Below are 17,146 nucleotides of genomic sequence, written 5' to 3'. Positions count from 1 at the left end.
GCTGCTTGAGAGTGCTGAGTGTTTCTGCCTGTGTGGCCCGCGGGGCCATCAGTGCGCACACACGCTGTACACGTGTGGTTGTGCGTGTCCCTGCTGGGAACCCGCGTGCAGCCTCGCTGCCGGCCGGACCCAGGGGCGCAGAGCTGTGGCAGCCTCACCTCCATCGGGTTACAGGATTTAGCAACTTGTAGCAGGCTTGAATCACTCATGAAAATATTTGTCCTGAAAGGCAGGACATTTTTAGTAAAATGTAGGCTTTTGGCAGGAAAGAATTACCTGTTTTGACAGCCAAAGAGAGATCCCAAACAAGCAGCTGAGGAAAAGCGGGCTTGACTCTGGGATCCCGTTGCTGTGTGACTGCCCTGCGGTGGGGGACAGCTCCATGCACTTGCCATACTTTCCTAGGTAGAAAAAACCAAGGGAGGTGGATTAATAAAGCAATGCAGTGGTCAAGTGATAGAGCTAAACAGGGTCTTCTACCTGGAAACAATTCTGAAGCTTCTGGGGGAGGGAAAGACAGCACTTTCCCACTGGGACAGGGTTAAACAGGTATTAAAAGCTCATCACAATACCCTACTCTGCAGTGGATTAACAGTATCTACATTATTCTTCTTAAAGTATTTGTCCAGGCTGCTTTTAAATACAGCAGTGCTGAATTTCCATGGGGCATTTGTCCTCTTACCTGACTCTCCCTACCGTTAGAAAGCTTTTCTATGTATCAGTAGCAGGAGTCAGAATGACATTTTATTCATACTACCACAAGGGTGTATGAAGCAGGAGATTTTTAAGCCCCACAGAGAAAAAAAAAAAAAAAAGTATTTTGACCTGTCTTTGTATTTCTACCCCCGTAGAAAGTATGGATGTTAAAGGGAATGCAGGGGGGCATCCCTCAAAAAAAATTCTTAGAAAATGCCATTGTTCCTCCTCCAGACATGTCATAGGCCAGATCTATCTGAGCAAAACCCACGATTTGGGCTGGCCAGGACTACATGTGGGTATTCATTTATATTGGGATAAGTAACTCCCATGTCTAAGCAAGTGAGACAAATGGTAGGAGTCGTCTTAATGAGCAAGAGGAACTCTAGAGTTATGTGCAATAAAACTCTTTTAAATGAAATTTCCTTTAATATTTTTTGGGTTTTATTGTATATTAAAGAAGAGTTTCATGAAAAAAAAACAGGGAAACTATCACACTGCAGCCAAACATTTTTTGATACTTTTGAGGAAAGTACAAACATTTTCCCTGAAATCCTAAATTTCCTGTGGAAATATATTTGACAGAAAAATTATCAAAACATTCTGAGTTAAAATCGTTGACCTACTGCAAGTCAATCTTCTTCAGTCAGCACAGTGAAAAGATCGCCCGTATCAGCAGCCACCTCCCAGAATAATCATGACTTCTTTTATGTCTTCCCTCTAATGAGCCTCACTGAAGGCCCCTCTCATCTGTACTTAGCAGTCAAGTATTTCAAGTGGTCTCTTTCTTTATGCTGGTAATGGCATTCGATATCTTTTCTGTGCTACTGATTGTCACAGAAACCAGAAGTTTAGGCTTAGCACGTACGCCTCCTGAAAATAGATATCTGGGGACTAAAAGATATGGCTGTAGCCACTGAGAGGTAAGCTAAAAATAATGACTTCCTTTCAAAAAGAAATGAATTCTAAGGGCCTAGCTCTGTGCTGTGCCTAAGCACTGTGCCAAGCAAAATTCCACTTAAGCATGTGTTTTGCTTTAAGCAAACACTTAAAATGGATTTGCAGAATAAGAATGGATTTCAATTTAAGCACATGCTTAAGTGCTTTGCTGAACCAGGGTCCGAACGTCTCAGTCACTAACCTGTTGTTTACAGTTAGTGTTGGCATCTGCGATGTAATTTTACAGATATACAAGGGTTAGTGGAAATACTGAGGTAGCTTTGCTCCTTTGGGATGAAACTGGCAAATGTCAAGAGCTTTTAGGAAAAATATTTTTTAAAAAGGTCACATTTATAGCATAAACCAGTAGGCTTTATTGGCAGCAAGCATCTTTCCCAGTTATTTGGTACATTCTAAACGAGTGGCTCATCACATGGCAAAAAATATTTCCTCTCCACCGGTATGCAGTGAAAGGGGAATTAGACACAAGAAAGGCATTCAAAAGATAGCAAGGGTTTAATTGAAACAACCAAGGAGAAGCTTTCATCATGTAGCCATTCTGAATGACATTGGACATGCGACTGACTGGCACAGCATTATTTATTTTTTTCACTTTGATCATAAAATTACTAGGAAAGGCTTGATGGAGTTATAAATATCTTGTTTCCATGAGAGTCCTGGGAAGATAATTATAGCACTGAAGTCTTTACAAAGATAGAGCATTTATAAAATGATATTATCTGAGGACTCCAATGGATAACGCAGGGAATTCTGTGCTCTATTCCCAGCTCTACTATTGACTCACTGCGCTCTTTGGGCAAATCACTTCATCGCACAGTGACTCAGTTTCCTCCTTGATATGTTGGGGTAATCGTGGTAATTACCCACTGCTGCAAAGTCTATATGGATTAAAAGTTTTAAGTATTGCTCACACTCATCAGAGCACTCAAGCCTGCTTATTGCTAGTAACGGATGTGTGTAGGACTTTGGATAAGCGATGTGCTTTCCTGAACTGGAACTGTCACGTTTGTGTTACTGGTAAATTGTATTACTTGTAGAGTTATTGTCAAAATATTTAGAAGAAATATTTTAAATCTCTTAGTTCATATATTTTAAGATGCTGATGAAACAGCTGTACCCCGGACTCTTCAGAAATATTTTGATTTTAAGGCAAAGCTTAGAATTTAAAAACTATGGGCAAGTTTCTTGCTGAGTAAAAATATGTCATTTCATAAAACCAACCACTACAGAGGAGCATTACCTAGAGGGCTGTCTAGCAGCTACCTGTGAGATGGGAACTACATCTATACTCTAACTCTCCTAAGTTGTATCAGGCTTTTTCACTCATGTACTGTTTTTACTGCATTAGAAATTTGATACGTCATATTTCCCAAGTACCAAGCAGAATGCTGGAGTAACAACCATCAAAAGAGCTTAATGTACAGGTGCAGTGCAACTATTATGTTTGCAGCTTCGAAAAAGACAAGCAAAGAAGGAGTCATGGCAAATGAGCAAACAACTGGGATGAGCTCCAGTGGGATACTCTGCCTGAAGGGGGTAACATGGATTTTGGATACAAAAATGAGAACTTTTGTGCCGGGGAGGAGATACTACATCTCCCGTTGATAGCACTGTAGCCTCCGGGGCTATGATCCCAAAAGGCTGCTGATAAATTTGAGAGTGATGAGAGCTGAATCAGAAAGTTGATGAAAATGTTGCTAAGCCTGCTAAGCCTTGGAGTCAATCTGGTTCATTTAAGAAAGGGAATGCTCACAAGTGACTTGATCACAGGCTGAGAAAACTGAAGTTTAATACCAGTTGCCTTTGGAGCTTGCTGTTCCTTTCTGCAGCAGACTGAAGTGAAAATGAGCAGATTCCCACCTGAAATGAGGTAAAAATGCAGGTCAGGAAATGGAATTGTTTTACCAATGATATTTCTATTTTAATAGTCCTGAAAAGAAAATAGCATATTTTTCTGAAACGGCAGCTTTTGATTTGGTGTGTGTGCATTCCTGGGGTGGAGAGAGGAAAGGCATCCTGATTACTTTTCAGGAATCTGCAAAACATAAATCAGGAAAGTCTGAAGACCTAAATCCTCTATACAGGCATTCCACTTCCATAAAGCAACTTTTAGGTAGTTTACAAAGGCAGAAAACATCTTTTATGAGGGTATAATACCCCACATAAAGCAGATGTCAGATTAGGTAATCACAGCTGCCCAGAGAAGCCTAAAGCTAAGGAGGATTGTGTTCTTTACAAAGTGTAATTAGGGAATGGCAAGATTTGTCATTCACTTTTTCCTGGGTCCTTGCTCAGAGACAATTACCAATGATTTCTGTGAACATCTGACCCAAATAAGAGCCAAGTGAGGCTCTGTGGGTGTAGTCCTTCAGCACTGCATTTCCTCCTCTAGCTGGGGGGTCTTGCACTGGTGAAGTGTGCTCCAACCTAAAGATAGGGCTATGACACTCTTCCTCAGGTCAAAGGTCTCAGTCGTAGCTCGACTTCTCTCTTTCAAATTAAACACACAACTTCCACTGGTTCACAGTGTTGATCTTTGCTACTGCTGACACAGATCCAGAGGCAATTTCAAGGCATTGGCCTTTTATCTGGCCTTTATTCTGAAAACCATCATTGCTCAGAAAAGCATTAAATGTGTCCTTCTGTTTGCTTGATACCAAAAGAAAATCAAGTGCTTTCCAGTATTGTGACATGGCTGCCCGAGTGTGATTCCCAGGTTGAAATGCATAGACGAGCAGTGCAAGATACTTGAAGGGTTCTAACTCTTTAAGTAATTCATTACATCTCAAGATACTGCCTTTGATGCTCTTCTCCTCTCCAAATCTTGGTATTATCATTTCCTATTTTAAGCTTGTTTACAGAACTGGAATAATACACGGATAAAAAAGGATGATTGCAGGGTGTTTTCAGGCATTAAACCTGAGGTCTGAAGTTCCTTTTTCTGAAAAAAATAAACCAGAGAATGTTTTACTATCAGAAAACCTGGCAACTGGTCTTTGCTTACCATGAACTGAAATCAATCACCTCTTTGTTAAAAGCCAGTCTCATCACAATGATCCTTAAGCTAATAAAAAGGCCTGAATCAGCAGGAGATGGTTATATTCTGTCCTTTGGGTATTAATCAACATATCCAGCATTGCTAAATTTTTCTTACCGACTCTGGCCTTGCAGTCTGGTTCAGAGGTTTTGTGGACATGCACAGTTTGCACATGTAGGCATATGGGTGTGTAGGAACAAATCGGGTAACGAGTTCTCTACGTACCCACAAGCCAGGACAAATCCCAAGTGACAGAACATAGCAAAAGCTGCAATCACTAAAGCATCTGCCCTGAGCTACCCCACCTGCCAGCACTGATCTGCACATGACGAGATACATTTATCCCTCCACACGGAGACATGCCAGCATTGGCACCTTTGTGCAGGGGTCCAAGGTGGAAGCTGGGCAAAGGGTGGGAGCTGGGGCTGTCCCACCTCTGGACTCTGAGCATCTCACAGCCTGGGAGCATGCTGTGCCACTGGATGTCTTGTTGGGCTGGTTGTCCGAATGGCACATGTCTAGCACAGGCTTTTCCTACAAACAGATTTACACAAGGAATTCACAGCACAGTGGGTTTCTTCCAGAGGTGGCACTGGAGCAGCCCAAGGGCAGAATCTAGACCAGAGGCCCTGTTTCTTCTCTCCCTTCCCTTTAACTTCCTTTTACGGTTCCTAGCCTTCCTGGGAACTTCACTAGTGCCCTTTCCCCTCCTTCCCAGCTCAGCTGTCAGCCCAGCTTACTCTTTCCTTCAGGATTTTCAGATGTCCTGGCTGCTAAATATCTGATAAGCTTCAAGCTGGAGTGCAACTCTGCAAGGCTAAGACTAGCAGACAGGTGTCTTGGTAGGACATAATGACTGAATGGACTGGCTATCTTTTCTGGAGCTCTCTCATACAGCTGGGAGAGCAGGAGGAAGGGGTAAAGATTTCCCTCTGGCTGGTGTAGAAGGACCCTCTTCAGAGGTGGCTCTGCTGCAGTGACTTATGTCATGGAAGCTATGACTGCCCAAGCATATCTGTGACACAAAGCCCATTTCCATTTTGCCATCCCCCAGTGTTCACCTTGCACAAGGGCTGGCAGTACAGAGCCACTGGCACCATCTAGGGACCAGCTGTCAATCACTGATGCATTTCTAGAAGATTACTGCCATATTATATAAATATAATAATATATATAGGCATACACGAACATGATGTGTCTAAACAAAACATATCTTAGTAATAAGCATTGAAAAGGGCAGTGTGTAAGTCTTTACTTCTATGCACAATTCAGGCACAAAAAGAGTCTCAGCTGTTACCTGATTGAGCTGCTTATTTTCTGTGAACTGAATGTGTGTGTGGTGTCACGTGCTGACTAATAACTCATCATTCACAATCCGCTGCTTCCAATGACATTCCAATTATGCCTTCAACAGTCATGTAAAATGTCAGAATAATGAATGAAGATTTCAGAAAGAAACAAAACCCACAAAAAGCCTTAAGACTATGGATCACACATTAAGACAATGAAACACATAAATATCTTTTTATGATCTCTCAGTGCAAACAAAACTCCTAAACCTGACATTTTTGAAAGCCATTCTGTGTTAATCTCTATAATTGTGGATTAAGATTAATAAAAGGCAAAGAAATCTAGTACAATGGCCTTCTCCGTCAAACCTGTCTAGCACTGCTTCAGAACTAGGCCTCTTAAATTCTACTTCTCAACAATTAATAAATGATAATCATCACACTATTCATTTTATAAGAGTAAATTGTGTCATTTAACTGATTACACTCTGTGGCCTTCTAATTAGCACATGTAAAAATAGTATTTGTAGTACCTTTGTTTTCTTAGTAGTTTATATTCCAGAGCACATTAAGTAATATATTCAGAAGCTTAATCTGTTTTCAGACCCCTAAAAAAGCATCTTGATTTTTCAGAGCACCTACAGCTCTCAGAGTTGCACAGTGCTTCTGAAAATCAGGCCATTTATTTAGGTGTCTATATTTAGGTACATGAGTTTGAAGCGTTTGGCTTGAGGTCACATAGCTATGGCTCATTTCTTTTTTTTTTTTTATTTCCATTTGGGTCACAATGGGCAAGTCACTTCTAATAATTCTCACCACAAATCTAAGAAATAGAAGGAGAGGTGGTAAGAATTACTAAATACCATCATGATGCTTAACACTTTCTCAAATACATGAGTTTTCCTTCCTGGGGAATTTTAGTCTAAAAAAATAGAAATCAGTGCATCAGAAAGGTAAGACAGTATATTTAGAGACTGAACTGAGGTTCTGGTTAAACTGTGCTCATGTCCTGGATTTTATTTGTCTGGCATCTTTGTCATTCCTTCTATAAGCTTATGATCATTTTGACAAGCCAGATGTTTTAGCTTCCCATATTTTCATTGGGTAAATCCTAGAGACCAAGTGTTTCTACTTGTTAACACATGGCAGCCAACCACAGTTTGTTCTGGAGGAATTTGAGCTGACATTTATCAGTCATGCTGTTGAATTGTGACTATACCTCCAAGACTGCTTTTGAATTTGCATGGTAGCTTGCACAGGCCTTGACCTCAGTGAACCCGTTATGAAATAAACAGTCTAAGACTGCAGAGAGAAGATCACTGGGAAAAGGACATAAAGAGGGAAAGACAATCTTTTAAAGAAACAAGAAAATCAGTTTCATTAATGTCATACCTCTGCAGCTTGTCATCCCTCTACTTCCCAACATGAGATGCTGGTAGCTTTGGTAGCAGGTATACACACAATCAGCGACTCACACAGTGCTGCCTTCATTTTGCATAGGGATGGTAGCTGAGAAGAAACAGCATTGAAAACAATAATCATAGATACCTCACGTATTTCAACAAAATTAAAACCTCCTTGACTTTCAGCATCTTCATTCAAATGGGAGAATTTAAATCTGGACATAATATTTCAGATTTGAGAGAACTGTACTTGTACTTTAAGAATGTTATTTGTAACAAAACAAAAAGCTTTTTTGATTTTTTTTCTTGAAATGGAGATTGTTTTAAAAGTCAATGAAAACCATTTTTCCCCTTGATCTATCATGCATCTAGGCTAAAAAAACATCTCTGGGTTAAAAATATTCCTTAACCAGAAATTGGGACATGGCATTTTTGTTGTCTTCAAAACTGAGGGTTAGCTGTAAGATAATAAAGCTCTATTTTGTGGGACTTTATGTTGGATATGGAATTTTTGCAATGTCAAATCAAAAAGACTTTTTTGTCAGAGAACTCTCACTCTCAGAAGCAGATGGAAAATGTGAAGACTTTGTTCCTGTTCTCATTGCCTTAAAAGACATGAGCCTCCTGTTTGACCTCTGTCTGACCCTGAAGATGCTTAGAAACAATGGGGAGCTACCAGAGAGAGGGTTTGGGGAGCAATAGAGTGAAATGCAGGGACTGTCTCACTGCAAGGCTGTGAGTTCAGGGGTTCACAGAGCGGTGCCACAGGTTCTCTCTACTTGCCTGACCCCCCCACATAACAGATGTGGGGAGAACTGGCATCCCTATGCACAGCTGAAACATGTGCTTCTCTGCATCTCCAAACCCCCAAAGAAGGAAACAGCCCTGCTCCACGATCAACCTGCTCATGGCACATCACGTACAAGGGCATTACAGGCACTGAGATTTTACAGCCAGTGAAGGATACTCTCCTCTTCTGCAGCAGTTTTTCATTGCTGCAGCTATTAATCTTGCACCCAGAACTGTGCAAAATGCCCTGTAGATAATTAAAAAAAAAAAAAGTCTTTCTTTTGCATATTTTTATTTAAACATCTGCAATACGTTGCATCTAAGCTGCTTTGCAGTTGCTATACACATACAAGATGGAACTGAAGAGGTGTCAAGGCGATGTTGTCTCGCTGTACTGAGTGACTGGGTGATAAAACAGCAGATGAAATTCAGCAGTGATAAGTGTAAAGTAATGTACATGGAAAAAATAACCCTAATTATGCATACACAGACACTGGTTCAAGCTATCGCTTTTGCGGCAGATCTGGGGGTTGAAGTGGAAAGCTCTCTGAAAACGTTAGTGCTGGGCTAGGAAGTGGTCTGAAAGGGGAACTGAGTGTTAAGAATTAGTAGCTTCCCCTTAGATGACGAGGGAACCCCCAAAGTCATAGTACTCCATCACTCATATATGCTCAGGGTTCTTGAGTCCCTTGGCCATACAGCTCTTGCCTACTCCAGATCCAGCAAAATTCAATGGCAAATTTAGTAGAATCAGTTTTAACAAAAGTAGAATTTTCTAGTAAAATTAGAAAGGATAGAGAGAATGGTGATAAAGTTTCACATTGGAAACAGAGAAAACCACATCAGCTTGAAAGAGGGATAACTGAAGGGAAATCCAATTAAAGTCTGGAAAATAATGATGTCAAGAAGGTCAAAAAAGAAATTTTATTCACTGCCTCCATAATAAAGAGGCACTTAATAAAATAATTGGGAAGAAGACTATAAATAGTTTTTTCACAGTGAAGAATTACCATGGCACAGCACATTGTGGAAAGAAAACCACAAATGAGCTCAAAAAGAGTTAAGACAAACTCCTACAGAACAGGACCACTGGCAGCTACTAAGCATAGTAGCCTGGATACAACCCTGCGTTCCAGAAGTCCCTACCTCACTAGTTGATGGAAAATTATCAGGTAAATTGGAGAATAACACATGGTCTATTTTCATACTATTTTACTAAGCATCCAGTCTTGGCTGCTGGAGACAAGATACAGAGCTAGATGGATCCAACTGTGTTTTTATATTCTAAAAAAGTAACAGAAGCAATCGAGGGTATGCTAATGCTGACACAGCCAACATTAATTTTACTTGCTTTATCCACTCTAATCTCCAGACTCAACCATTTGCAAAAAATCATAATCCATATCTGGCTAAACAATTTGGGATTATCCCAGAAATGTAAAAGAAGCAGCATTCACTTCTTGAGAATCTACAGATTTTGAGACATTACTTACTCATTTCTTCTGAAAAGAGAAAACTTTGTCACCAAAGCTCCCGCAAAGGCTGCAGGAGTGAGTCAGTGTTTGTATTTTGATGATCAGAAATCAGCATAACGTAGGGGGCCAAACTCATTTGGTTACACTACTTTAGTTGTGTTGAAATTCACCGTGGTTTCTTCAGTACATTTGAGAGGCTGTTTTTGCTTACAGATTAAATCTGGAGATAAGAAGCAGGTGCAGACTGATGATGATGAGCAGCTCAGGATTTGGAAGAGATGGGCTAAGCCTGTGCTCTGAGATATCAGTAACGAAACTCCCACTCGGTTCTGTGGGAGCAGGACTACAGCACTGCTTACAAATCTTGCAAGTAGCAGCTGTTTTATCACCTCCTTTGGTGTCCTTTCCAGAATTTCAGCTTCCTCCAGATTTTGGCACTCTACAGCTACTTGGGTTGTGGGAAGATGCCCACAGCATTTAGGAAGCACAGGGTGCCTACTCGGGCTGCATGGCCTGAAGAGCACTGGGGCCTAAGGGGGTAAATGGTGTGACTCCAAGGAGGACGTTCTCTCAGTTGCTCTTACTCTCTTATTTTTGCAGCGCCACTTTTCCATGTCTAAATAACATATTATTTTGTGACCTTTCCTTAATAGAAGTCTTTAATGCTTACAACAGGGGATATTTAAAACCCTGCAGTTGTTGCCGTTCTCATTATTATCTAATTTGAAGGACATTTTTACTGCAAGCAGTAGAATTTGGGTTTTTTTCTCCATCTTAGCAATAACATCTGCATGCATAGAAAAAAGTACTGATTTAGGCATTCCTGATCTTTCCTGAACATGGATTAACTTGCTTTCATAACTGTAGAGATTCCCATTTTACTACAAGGAAAGCATACACTAGGGCAACTTCATCACAATGAAAATATTCTTCCCAATATGAAAAAAATCCAACTTGAGACTGGCTACTGTGAACAAGACACAGTTAAGAGGTATGGGGTAAGAAGACACAAGGAAGTTTTAAAACATAAAATGCGGGACAGGAAGAGTTCAGTGAATGCTCTTCCTACTCAGAATATTAAAATAAGACAACATGCAAAGGGAACGCATGTAAATGGAAACAAAAGGAGATACCCTACTAGGTTTAAGTCTTAAACCAAAACGCAATCCAGCAACATATCATTTGATTTAAAACCAGATTAGTTTATATTCTGACATCTTTGGCTCCACAGTTTGCTTTCTCTTCTGCATAGTGCCTAAAGCAGTAAGATCATGGTCAGGGATTTGTATTTTAGGCATAAGGATAAAACAAGAAATAATAACTATTTCTGGCAGTTACTTATTATATATTAGGAAATAAAAGTAGATATGCATCAACGCATAAGTCAGTCCTCAGTTAATGGGGCCAGGAAGAAACTCTGCTGTTGCAAGTGCAACAATCTACAATGTCTTGCTCTCAGGCATTTGCAGAGATGAGGTGGGATACGGTATTGATCTCATTCATTACAACAGGGTTTTTTTTCTGCTATTATTGGAAACTGCTGCTGTAAATGGCATACATCTTTTTATATATTTTTAACTAATGGAGAATGATTCCTTCCACGGACTTTTTCATAGGGTATTTAATAATTATATGGGAGCCTTCTAGTTCTCCATTACGTTCTATAGATTTTCAGAGCCATGTTTACAGAAACCTATTTACATTTCTGTATAATCCTATTGATTAATTCCTCTGTATTACATTCCAAAGCAAAGAGACCACAGAAAATCAACATTAGCCTCTGACGCTTTGCAGTCTCAGACGTACAGCTGGAAGAAAAAAAAAAAATAAATAGCCGTTCCTTTATTAAAGCATGCCTTGGGGGCATCTGAGTGCTTTTTCTTCTTTATAAAAATCATGATCACGATCAGCCTTTTTCCACTGTAAGTAACCCTGACGTTCCGTAAGAGCCCTACAAAGGCACCTTCTGGTCTCACCTGTAACGGGGAGATGCACCTGTTAGTCTGGAGAACAGACGAACGGCTGGAGCCGTTCCAGACGGAGCTCACCCCAGGGCCAGCTGGCCTATGGGTGGCCAGAGGTGGAAATGGCGGTTGGGAGCTTCGACCCCCAGAGGCAGTTAGGCCTCTTCCAGAATCACCGCGGGGGCACTAGGCGGTTTGTTACTAAAACCGTGGTGAGGTGGGCTGGCAGTGTGTGGGCAGCCATCCCACCTGTTCTTTCTGCGGCCCGCCGCACCACATCCCTCCTCACCTCAGGGCAGGGGGGCCGACACCCTGGGGGAGGGAAGCCTTGCCGCGCACTAGTAACGAGGACACAAACCACCGCTGGGTTCCTGCTCGTCGCCGGGAGCGGCGCAGCTCCCCCCAGGGAGCGGAGAGGCCGCGCCGCGGGGAGAGGTGGGGGCGTGGCCAAGGGCTGGGGAGGCGGGGCTAGTTTGATCCTCGTACTTTTATTGGTGGCTCCCGCACGCCGGTTTGGGCGGGGGCGTTTTCCGATTGGGTGGCGGCGTCCCCTCATCCCTCCCGCCTTGTCGTCCACCTTCGCCTCAGCGGCGCGGGCAGGCGGGAGGTGCGCGGCGCGGTCCTCGGGGCTCGGCGGCGGCGGCGCCAGGGGAAGGCGGGCGGGGAGGCGAAGGGCGGGCGAGCCGCAGCAGGTAAGGGCAGGGCCGCTGCCGCGGGGGGCTCCTTCCCCGGCGAGGCCGCCCTGTTGCAGCCCTGCCCTGCCGACCTGGCGCCGAGCGCCCGTCGCGGCGGGGTTATGTAACGGCCCCGCTGGCTGTCCCCGCGGTCCTGCCCCCCCTCGGGGCTCCTTTCACCGGTGGCCTTTCACCGGGGAGAGCCCGCCCTCCGGCGGGGGTCGGTGCCCTCTGGGAAATGGCCGGCGGGGGGAGGCGGGGGCGGGCGGCGCAGGAGAGCGTCGTGGCGGCGCCTCCGCCGGGACAGGTGGCGCGTCCGCCGGGGTGGAGGGCAGCTCGGTGAGGGGAGGGAGCATCCCCGGGTGGGACGGGGGTCTTCAGCCGGGCGGGAAGCTCTGGGTGCCGGCTCGGAGCAGGTGGACGCTTGCGGTGATGCAGACCTGTCCCGGCTACTTGTACAACTTCAGGCCGGCGCGCAGGAGTGCGGGGAAGCCCGTGTCCCGGAGGGAGGCTCCTCCTGCGCCGCTTTGGAGTTACCTGCGGCATCCCACGCTGATGCTGTTTGATGCTTATATAACAGAGAGCTCGCCAAAGTAGTTGGTTTGTTTTGCTTCCCCCCACCTCTCGTAGATTCTTTTGTATCTCTTAAAAATATTTTGGTCCCCTTACTGCTTGAGTTTGGAGGTTAGTCTAGTTTCCTGAAAGGAAAATGTATGATAGGTTTATACAGCTGAAGGAAATCATAAAAATGAGAATTGTAGTTTAATCAGGGGGTATGCTTTACATGAGCTTCTGTGTTAGGCTTTCAAGTTCTGCACTTACAGATTGGTTTACCCTCTGTTGTTTTCCTAGTTAGAATAGTTGCTCCATAGAAAAGGAGAACTCTTTCTATGAAAATACATAATTACAGTAAAGAAACTCTGCTGCATTTATTCTTGCAATAAAACTAAATTATACAGTCATACATCATTTCTGAAACAGATGGAAGTCTGAATGCTCTAAGAATATAAAACCATCAGAAAAACTACAAATACATCACAGTAAACAAGGACAGAAGATGATTTTCTATAGATTATCGAATTTGTTAACTAGTAACTGGTACCTTTTTTAACATCAGGAACTGTCGCATTTTCCTTAAACTTACGAGAAGGAGTAGTCAGCTATGTGATCTAGTTTGTCCTCTTCCAAATATTGTAGTGTGTATTCAGATTCAGTGGCTTGGTTTGTCATTGTATTGAAAATGTTTGTTGTTGCATTGGTGTCCTTAATGTTTTTTAAGTTATAAATTACTCGTGTGTACCAGCAGAAAATAATTTTCAATGAAACTCCAAAGTTTTATTCCACGTCATCATGGTGTCTTGAGGATCTTCTACGAGTTAAACGCTGTGAACGGCTCCTGTTGCATGTAGTTCTGACATTTGTGGTTTCTTCCTTTTTTTCCCTCCCAACAGGGAAAGGGAAAGTAGGTCTTGGTAAGAATTGGGGTATAGTTATGAATTTTATGTTACAAGCTGGAGGGCTATTAAATGAGTGTTCCACTGACCCCTGTGTGAGGTGACAGATCTGGCTGAAGGCCAGCGATGTTGTAATACTGTGTGCCCCTTATAAAACTGGCTCGCTTTAAATAGAGTAGCATAGAGGCCAGGTGAAGGTAATCAGAAACCTTGTTCTGGTCTCTTTGGGTTTGGGGAGGGTTTTTTGTTCTTTGACTACCTTAATGTTACCATGGTAACTTTAGTGGATGATTAATCGTAGCCCAGCTTCCTGACCTTAAGAATAGTGCCTAAACTCTTCACACCTGGTGTTGGCTGCTCAAAGTATCTTCCTATTGTGGAATTGGGCTGGAGTCTTGGCTTGGTAGGGCTGAGCACCAGTGTCTGCCGGCTTATTTTCTCCAGGGTGGAGATACAGATTGCTTAGCAAGCTGATGCCAACTGAGTTGCCTTACTGGTCATAGGATACATCCCTGGCATGGGAGGCATAGCTGAGCCTTCTGAGCAATATGCAGGTCTTGAACTGTTTGAGCTGGCCAGCCCTGCTTTAGATGAGTAAAAGCGAATTGCCCCTTTGGATGTTAAAAGCTTCCAAAAATAGTTACTAAGTCTCAGCTAAATTTAATACGGATAGAATGTCAATGGAAAGGATTAGAACATTTGGGATTTGCACCAGTTAGCATTAAAAAAAATAAAATCCTCTTTCTCCTATCTGCTGCTTCCACAAGAGGGATAGTGGAGATTGTAGTTGTTTTTGCATAGTGCTAACAAAATTGGAATTAAAATGTGAGTGGAATTTACTGTACTGGTAATTTTTATTACTTGTAAGGGGAATAGTCATGGAGGAGGTGGGAGATGCAGAAGTGGAGTGGACTATAAGTGTGACTATAGTTTCTATTAGTTTTGGGATTGCAACAGTTCATTAATCTTGTTACATGAGGTCCTGTCCTGCTTTTTCTCATTAAGTATATCTCTATTTAAGTCCATAGGAGCTTCCCATAGTGAAGATGTAAAAATAAGGCTAATCTCCAGTGCTCATTTTGCAGAATGGAACAAAATTTCAGTAGGTTACTACTATCTGAACTTCCCTGTTCTACTTGTACCTTCTGCCAAAGTCTTCAGTGTGGGTCCAGTTGGCTTCAGCAGGAGTTGCATCCTTAGGCTAATGCTACAGAAACTGATGTCACTGCTTTCAGTAAGTCAGTGACAATTTTAAAGAAAAACTGATTAAGTAAAATCTTACTCAGTGGGTTTGATTCCTCTTCCCCCTCCCTTTGAGTTATGGTAGAACTTGATGTTTGGGATTTGTGTTTTTTGTTTTTTTTTTTTTTTTTTTTTTTTTTTTTGTTTTTTTTTTTTTTTTTTTTTTTTTTTTGTAGGAGAGGTGGAATCCCAACACTTTTTCTGGACCCTTCTAGAAAAACAACCACAACTTTTCTTCCTTTGTTTTTTCCAAATTTTCTTAATTCTTGTAGATTATGGTTTCCAGGTTTGCACTCAGGACTCAATAATACTTGTAGTTTATAGTGATTATATTTAAAGCTTCTATTTGTAACCTTTTGTTTGCTTTATTCTATTTTTAGTCATGTTGTTTGTCATGGCAAGCAGTGTTTAATAAAAAAAAGTAAAGTTTCCTAGCAAGTTCAAGAGATATATGCCTGTTTCTTGATGTCCCTCAGGGATTCTTTTTAAAAACTTAAGACAGGAAAATGGTCACCGAGGAAATGCCTTGTTAGTTTCCATAAAAACAGTGGATAAATCTATATGTGCTCGGTGATATATGAGGCACTGGTCCATTCAGACATTTCATGTGCTTAAGTTGTCTTCATTCAGCAAAACTTCAGCTGAAGTTCTTTGCTCTGAAAGGGTCTAATTTCATAATAAGATTTATATCTTTGGCCTTTCAGTTTTACACTAAAAAAGCAATACTTTTTTGATAAGTTTTTTCAAATAGAATCATCAGTAAGCTATTGCTGTGTGCCAGTTAATATAACGTTCTGCTGGTTTCTGTTAATTAGAGGTGTACCATGTCTAAAAATAGTGAGGTAACAGAATGAATTCTTAGCTCCCACCTGGAATCTCTACAGAGTTCTTGGTTACAGTATCTACAGGGCTCAACATAGACAGGACCAGAGCTGTTCCAGTGGGAAGGGTGTTTGCTTCATGTTTTGAACTGTCATAAATTACAAGCTCTTGCACCCCTTGACCGCAGGAGGAGAAATTTGAAATAACTTATGTCAGTGTGAAGTGATGCAAATTGTGTATATGAATTGCACAAAAGAAGTGCCAAGGAGATTCCACATAGAGTCTGGAAGGGTAGTGCCTGCTATGGCTTTCCAGTGGTTAATAGTACTGCACTTTTGGGGTACTCTTTTCTCTGTAAGGTATTTCCTGACATGAAAGACTGGGGTCAAAACCTTACACCAAATTCAGAAGTAACATGGGAATACAGACTACATACAGATCAACTTTAAATAAAGGGGATAAACAGATGTGGCAAGCAATCAGCATTAGCTGGAGGTTACATGAACTTGGGCTCAGCAGTTTTCAGCTTTCTAAAGAGAACAATCCTGCTACTGAGTTTACTGGTGTGGTCCTAATGAAAGTTCTTGTTGAATTAATTTAACATCAGTATTGGTGCTGGATGATGCCTTAGTGATACTGTATTATTTTTTTTTGTCACTGCCACTTCTCTTGAAATTCTGTATGACAACTTATGGTATCTTAAGTATTTGAAAAATTTCCTGATTTCCTGACTTTTCCCAAGTCAGTTTGAACTCGTTACTTTTTAAAATTAAGATGAGTGTGGTTTGTTCTTATGTGGATGTCTTTCTGTTTGCTTTTTTGATAAGAGAGAAGTTAACTTATTTTATCAGAAGCTCTGGAAAAGGAGCTTTAATATAAATGGCATTATGATCCAGTGATTGTATTATAATTATATAAAATAACTTTTGAGTTTATTTTATATGGCAATCCAGTTTATGAATTATACACAATTTAGAATTAATTTTTTTAAGGGATTTGAAATTGAAACTTTTGTTCTAAATTAATAGAATAATTGGAAAGAGACTATTTTTTGATAGAGGATTCCCTGAAGCAGCTAGGTAAATTCAAAGAAGCCACAAAACACTAACAGAACACCTGAGCCTTAAGGTGTTTGACAGACATAATAAAGGATATGTAGTTATGATTTATTTTATATATGTGTAATGTTATTTAAAATGCAGAAAAAGGTAAGATTTCCAGCTCATGACTGGCTGAAGGTAACTTCTGATATGGTGACTTGTTATGAAGTTCATGCAGACCTGTGAAAACTTGGATTATAATTTCATGAATGTTTTAAGTAGGTTAGTTGCTGAAAAGTAC

General features: G+C 41.5%; 1 protein-coding gene across 4 annotated transcripts in view; it reads left to right on the top strand.

Annotated features, from left to right (window-relative positions):
• Positions 1-12,195: 12,195 nt before the first annotated feature.
• RCAN2 (regulator of calcineurin 2) overlaps positions 12,196-17,146 on the top strand; it is a 94,593-nt gene continuing 89,642 nt past the window's right edge. For 2 of the 4 annotated variants that reach the window (XM_074895515.1, XM_074895520.1), the window contains exon 1: positions 12,196-12,305. The gene's annotated coding sequence lies outside the window, so the exon portion shown is untranslated. The remainder of the gene's footprint in view (positions 12,306-17,146) is intronic. The other 2 variants (XM_074895518.1, XM_074895517.1) reach the window with 2 other exon arrangements.

This window comes from Athene noctua, chromosome 1 (assembly GCF_965140245.1).
Source record: "Athene noctua chromosome 1, bAthNoc1.hap1.1, whole genome shotgun sequence".
NCBI classification, from domain to species: Eukaryota; Metazoa; Chordata; class Aves; order Strigiformes; family Strigidae; genus Athene; species Athene noctua.
The sequence above is the reverse complement of the archived record's forward strand: the minus strand, read 5'-3'. Positions and strand labels throughout refer to the sequence as shown.